The 7,355-nt window shown below is 45.1% G+C and overlaps 1 long non-coding RNA gene across 1 annotated transcript in view; it reads right to left on the bottom strand.

Moving 5' to 3' along the window:
* Positions 1–7,355, bottom strand: part of LOC140707306 (uncharacterized) — a 97,408-nt gene that overhangs the window by 88,913 nt on the left and 1,140 nt on the right. The gene's annotated exons all lie outside the window — the stretch shown is intronic.

Below are 7,355 nucleotides of genomic sequence, written 5' to 3'. Positions count from 1 at the left end.
TGGATCCAGGAATGGAGGAAGGAACTCCAGTGGATCCAGCTAGGGCCAGCAGGGCTCACAAACCTATACAAATGCAATTCTTCAAAAACGTCTTGTAACTGTTTTTCAGACTTTGGAGTCTCAATTGTGGGGTCCTGCAGGGCTCGATCATCTCCCCAGTGCTATTTAACATCTATATGAGGCTGCTGGGTGGGGTCATCAGGGGGTGTGGAGCTTAGTGCCATCAATACGCTGACGACACGTAGCTCTACATCTCCTTTTCACCTACTTCAGCCGTTCTGTCTCTTCAGCACTGTCCGAGGGCTGTACTGTAATGGATGCAGGAGAATGGGTTGAGGCTGAACCCGGACAAGACGGAGATCTTGAGGGTGGGTGGCTCCTCCATTAGTGGCTTGGGAAACTCCCTCTCTTTTTGGGGGGTGTGACTCTCACTGCGAACAGTGAGGTTCGCAGCTTAGGGGTACATCTGGACCCGGCACTCACCATGGAAACCCAGCTGGCGTCAGTGGTCCACTCCGCCTATTACCATCTGTGGCGGATTGCCCAGCTGCGTCCCTATTTTGATGGTGGAACCCTCACCACTCTGGTCCCTGCAGTCGTAATCTCAAGATTAGACCACTGCAATGTGCTCTATGTGGCGTTACCTTTGAGACTGATGCGGAATCTTCAAATGGTGCAGAATGCGGCAGCCAGACTACTTAGTGGAGTGAGAAAATACCAGCACATCTCTCCCATTCTGGCTGCATTGCATTGGCTGCCCATTCGTTTCCACATCGATTTCAAATTGTTAATGATGACTTATAAAGCCCTAAATGGTTTAGGACCTCGTTACTTAGCAGAAGGCCTTCTCCCACCTAGATCTATGCGAGTCACTCATCATAGCCAGGAAAGACGGTTGAGGGGCCCAACGCCGAAAGAGGTCCAAAAAGAAAGAACAAGAAATTGGGCCTTCTCGGCAGTGGCCCCTCAACTTTGGAACAGTTTGCCATCAGAGATTCACCTAGTACCCTCGCTGGGTGTTTTTAAGAGCCAGTTAAAAGATCTGGCTCTTTAAGCAGGCCTTCCCTCCTATCAATACTTGATTTTTCTTTTCATTTAGTTTTCTTTATTCTTTCCATCTTGACCAATATTAATCTTGTTAATTTAAGTTGTTATTTTAACTGTATATTATATTGTTTTAGGAATGATTTTATGTAAGCCGCCCTGAGTAGACTGCCTAGAAGGTGCAGGATAAAAATGTAACAATAAATAATAAATAAAAATAAATAAATATACTGCCAGGAAATGGCCTAATATTGCTACACAATGTCATAGATGGGTTCCCAGCAGGAAAAAAAAGGATCCCAAGCTTTACATAGCAAAGGGCAGCCTGAATGTTGACAACATCAATGGCAGCAGTAAAGATGGTCTACAGCAGCCATTCTCAAAGGGGGGGGGCTATGACCCCCTGAAGGGCCCTCATACATATGAAGAGGCCCACAGACCGAAAATAATGCTTCACACACCACCTTATGAGTTTGTTATGCAATTTATTTTTTTTAAAAAGGGTTAAGAATGGCTGGTAAATACCATTTACAAAGAGATACAACTCAAGGGAAAATTCCAGAATTTGTCTCTCTCTCTTTTTCATCATTTAACTAATTCTCACCCAAACACAAAGCAAATATCAGGGCAAGTGTGGATAGTTTTTAAAAATCAGCCACTTGAATGTTGCAGGTTGCTGGGTTTTGGTACAAAATACATCCTCTGCCCCTTTCATTTATGCCTTGACACCTGAGGCACAGCAAGAGCCAAAGCTTAAACCATAAGGTATTCCTCCTTCACTTTGTACTGAAGCTACTCCTGCTAACTATAAAAATAAGCAGAAGTTACCATTCTACCATGGAATGAGTGCTGTGATCCCTTGTTAAATTACATTTGTAATGTAATCTAATGGAGAAATTGATGAATTACAAGCATCCCGTTATTTGTAACTAGCCCATTCCAGCCTTTGAACCAAACACGTAAGGTCATTAGGAATTCTTCACTAGGGTGACGTGACACTGATTCGCCCATTACATCGTTAAAAAAAATGCAAAGCTGGTTTGTAGAGACAAATATACTTTCTGATAGTCTCCAATTACACAGCATGCTTGAATGAAAAAAAAATGATGTGCACCATCCCGTGCCCTCTGTACTAATTGACAGTAAGTGCTTTTAGAAGCTCGTAATTGGTAATTATCAATTGACATTCATGTTTTATTCCATTTGATATCACTCGATATTAAGAAAGATGGATGGCAGAGAAGTCATTGGATGAATGGGGCCAGCAACTTCAGTTTTTTAAACAGGGCATAATGACCATAATCTGACTCAATAATACTTGCTTTCAGTATATGCATTTCAAACAGGAGTGAGCCAAAAAGAAGCACTCTGTGGTTCCTTCCTTTCTTCCAGTCATATTTTATTCCACTGTAAAAACTGCCCTTGCTTTTATCAGTTTTTCGAGGAAAGTGTAAAAGCAGTGGTGTCCAACCTTGGCCCTCCAGATGTTCTTGGACTTCAACTCCTAGAAATCCTTGCCAGCAGAGGTGGTGGTGAAGGCTTCTGGGAGCTGTAGTCTAAGAACATCTGGAGGGCCAAGGTTGGACACCACTGGTGTAAAGCATGTGTAGGAGAAAGCAACTGCAGCACAGTAGGTGTGGCCTTGTCTGGAAATATTTTGGGTGTTCTTTTCCATACTCAGATCATGGAATCATGGAAAGTCAGAAGGGACCCCAAGTGTCATTTAGCCCAGCCCCTTGCCAATGTAGCAGATTCATAGCTGAAGCATCTCTGATGGAGTGTCATCCCATCTCTGCTTAAATACTCTAGCCAAGGAACATCCATCATCTTCCATGTTACTTTGTCTCATAATTAAACATTATTAATTAGAGGGAGACTTGTAAGATCAGCAATGAAGGAATTAGAAAATATTATCAAGTGTAAGGAGAAAAAGATCATCCACACCCTTATATATGTGATCACCATGTATAGATGTAAAAGCTGGACAGTAAAAACGGGGGGGGGGGGGGGAATAGATTCGTTTTAAACATGGTGCTATGAGGCTGCTTTACAGATGCCCTAGGCTACCAGAAAGACAAAGTGGGTCCTAGACCAAATCAAACCTGAACTATTTCTGGAGGCAAAAATAAGGAATCTGAGGCTGTTCTACTGTGAGCACATCATGAGAAGGCAGGATTCTCTAGAAAAGACAATAATGTTGGGAAATGTTGAAGGTAGCCGGGAAAGAAGACGGCCAAATATGAGATGAATTGACTCCTTAAAGGAAGCCACAGGATTAAGTTTGCAAGAGCTGAACAGGACAGTTGAGGACAGGGCATTTTGGAGATTGCCATGGGTTGGAGGTGACTGATAGCACAGAAAAAAAACATATTCACAAAACAAGTCCATGTCAGTGGATAGATGCAGTCCGTTGGACTTTGCTACGAGCAACTCATATGATCCTGAATGATTGGTTGGCATAAAAATGGCATAGCCCTGTCAAAGGTACAAATTAGACTTGGGGATGAATATAAAAATGAATTGGGATATTCAGCGAATATCCCTGATTCATCAGATATTCGTTGCTTCATATTCTTGTGGTCCAGAGACTCCGGCGAATACGAAACAATGAATATAACCCTTTTATATGTCCCTTCGTCTATCTCTATCTGCTTATGCCCCTGCGGATCAGCTGTTCCTCAGGGACCTAAGGAGAGAGGGATCTTCCCTTTGGTCGGCTTGCTAAAGTCTTCCTGAAGGGGATTCCAACCCCCCCCCATTTAAAAGACTGGGGGGATTGCTTTGCTCAGGCTTCCCCTGTCTTTCTAAGCACCTGCGGCATAGACAGGAGAAGCCTGTCCAAAGGAGGTCTCCCCACTGTCTTTGCAAGGAGTGGGGGTGGGGGATCATTTCTTTCAGTTTTCCCCCATCTTTCTATGCCTGGGTGGGCATAGAAAGACAAGGCCAGTGGGACCCAAGCGATCCCCCACCCTTCTGGCTTAGCAGAGACAGTGGGGTTGGAAGATCGCTTCTGTCATGCATCGCCTGACAAGGGAAGTGGGAAGAAGGGGAAGCCAGATCAAAGTGATCCCCCATTGTCTTTGCAAAGAGAATTTAAGGAGTGAATAGTCAGAGTGTTATCTGTATTAGATAAGAAAGAAGAGGTTAAAGGAAAATACTGAAGATTAGTATTTCTTTAAGAATGTGCTTAGAATATGTGTCCGCTGCTATCTGTATCTGAGAGCAAAGATTCCTTCATCATAGGCATCTTTCAGTCTTGAGAGACTATGGTAACATGCTCTAAATCGAGGAGTGTCCTCTCCAGAGCATGAAGCCCGGGTAAGGTAATATGGAGGATAGGCTGTTACCCAAGCAGCAGATCCCCCCTCTCCACATTGCTGAAATGGTCCAATGGAAAGGCAAGAGCCAATACAACTGGTTCCAGCAATGTCGCAGGAGTTGGCAGAACGACACATGCTGCCTTCGGGACTCCAGCTCCGGATTTTGCCTCGAGGTTAACTCCTGAAGCCTTTTCCATGAGTGGATATAGCCGCAAGGCAGCAGAAGTTTGAAATCGGAGTTTTCCTTCTCCTAGATGGGGTGCCTTCCATGGCTGACGAGCCCCACCTACCCGGCCTGCTCTGAAGCCAATAATCATTAGAACATCTCTTGGCAGTCTGTTGGACTTTGCAAAGACAGTGGGGTGGAAGATCACTTGGATCAGGTTTCCCTGCCTTTCTATTCCCAGGTGGGCAGAGATAAACAAGGGAACTGGGAACAAAGCAGTCCCCCACCTCCTATTGTCTTTGCAAAGACAGCCGGGGGGCGGGGGAGGGATCCCTTGAGTCCCACTTGCCTTGTCTTTCTATGCTCGCCCAGTCATAGAAAGACAGGGGAAGCCTGACAGAAGTGATCCCCCACCCCTGCTGTCTTTGCAAAGAGAGCAGGGTTTGGGATTGTTTGGGTCCCACTTCCCTTCCCTTTATATCCCCACTGAGGCATAGAAAGATGGGGGATACCTGACTGAAGCGGTCCTCCATCCCGCTGTCTGACAGCAGAAGGTATTGCCTCAGTCAGCCCTCCCCACTGCTCCTAGTGAAAGCTAGGCTGCTGGAAGTGAAAGCGCAGTTCCAGCAGTCTAGCTTCCGTTTCGGTGGAACCTGCCTCAGAGCAGGAGGAGGCAGCCTGGCCAGGAAAGTAACAGTGGGAAGGGGGAGGGGGCAGGCTCTGGGGATGGGGGGCGGATAACCCCATAGGCTGTCTAAAAAAAACCCCCAATGAACGAACAAATTGATTCATGGATTGTCCTGCCGCTGGGAGGCAATTCGTGGTTCATGGGTTGTCAAGGTTGGCAACCCACAAACCAAGACAAAGCACCACTTTGGCGCTTTGTCCCCATCCCTAGTACAAATCCATTGGGTTAAAAATAAAGTACATGCGTGTGGGGGGGGCGGGAGAGAGGGACAGAAAGATAATTTGACTTATGTGATGGCTTTTTGTTTGTCTCAAAGATATATTAATAAATAATGCCGTGCAAATGATTGGTTTGACATTTAATGTTGAATTTTTCAGGCAGTGGGTCTTTAAACTTTTTTGAGAATCTTTAAAATGGAACCTCTTCGGAGAAAAAAGGTTTAAGAAATAAAAGGCTAGGAATTGCTTGATGCCTTCTCTCTTTTGGATACCTCAGTGGTTTAAGTATCTGGCTGTGGAGCCAGAGGTTGGGAGTTCAATTCCCCGCTGTGCCTCCTTGACACAGGGTCCCTTCCAGGTCTGTACTTTCAAGATTATTATCTAATGTTCTTCTCAACCCCAAATGAAAGCTCCTGCACTTAACCTGGCTCATACCTTCAGACAGAAATTGGGAGCCTGCAGGAAAGCATTTCTGCTGTGCACCTGCCTTACCCACATAATACGCTTGTGTGTAAATGGGTGAGCTGACAGCTGAGTGGATGGACAAGTCTTGAGAAGCAGCAGAGTCTTTCCACTTGAACGATATTTCTTCTTGTTGCTCTCTGTACTGTCGTGCCTGAGAGGAGCTGCCACAAAGTGTTTTCGACAGATTCTATCTGCAGCTCAAGGATTCCAAGCATAGGTCTTCAAGTGAAGGCAATGGCTGAGGTTCGTGTACCAGCGATGTAGACAGAATAGTGGTGTCAACTATCTGTAGATATCTGGAGAAAACTGCTAGGGTGATCAAGATATCCACTTCAACGTTTGCATTTTCAGGCTCACATAGATATTCCTTAGAGCAAAAGAACTCATAAAGTGTCATTTGGGGCAGCGGGGGATGAAAATGGCAGCTCCAAGTAGACATGGACAACTTGGTCTGTTTTGCTTTTCTCCACATATACCAAAAACAACAACAATAAAACACCAACCACCTTTCCACCCCATGTAAAAAGAAATCTGCCAATTTTGGTAAGCGTCTTTTTTAATGTGCTATTAGGTAAATGCTGACATATGGCAACCCGTTTCAGGCTTTTCCAGGTAATGAGTGCTCAGAAGTGGTTTACCATCTCTTTCTTTTGGGAAGCGCCCCGGGACTGTGCAGCTTGCCCAAGGTCACACAGGCTGACTCTACTCGCAGGAGGCACAGTGGGGAATCGAACTCCCAACCCTGGGCTCCTAACTCATTGAGCTACACAGCCAGCTATGTCTACATTATTACATTATTCTTTGTCCTCTTTTTCTTCCTCCCTGCTTGGAAGGATGGGCCAAAGCAAGATGGGATTTACAAGATGGTATACATTCCCAGGGCCCACTTATGGCTGTTAGCGTTGGCATGTCTTCAGGTCTTCAGAGATGAGGTCATGAACAGGCAGAGACAAGCAAACTAAGCTACAATCCAATATTAAAAAAGATTAAAAGGGGAGGCTGCTTTGCTTCAGCTGTTTTAGTGTCTTGGATGCTTTTCTTCCTCTTTCCCCACACAGAGCAGCCTTTGCCTAATGTGGTTTGACAGTGAACTTCGAAGGCTGTCAGGTGGTGACATCTTTCAGGGTATCAAGCATCACATGGGGTTATTGTAACTGGTGGGCTCACTCTCCATTCCAGTCAAGTTAAGGGCAAGAGGCAAAATTTGATCATCTTCAGAAGATGTGTGCCTGTGTGCACACATGCGCAAGCGAGCAAGCATAGACCTACATGTGTGTTTCCTTACTGCTATGATGAGGAGATTTCAAAAAGGATTATGGTTTCATAAAATCACAAATCATTTAGCTGTGCTATGGGATGTCTTCCACGCACACCTGCTGGTTATCTCTGGTGGCTGCCTGGCTATCTAGAAATCTGACTGTCACACAGCAAACTCTGAACTATTTATGACTGCA

This window comes from Pogona vitticeps, chromosome 5 (genome assembly GCF_051106095.1).
Source record: "Pogona vitticeps strain Pit_001003342236 chromosome 5, PviZW2.1, whole genome shotgun sequence".
Taxonomy (NCBI): Eukaryota; Metazoa; Chordata; class Lepidosauria; order Squamata; family Agamidae; genus Pogona; species Pogona vitticeps.
Note: the sequence above shows the minus strand (reverse complement) of the source record. Positions and strands in the feature narration are given on the sequence as shown.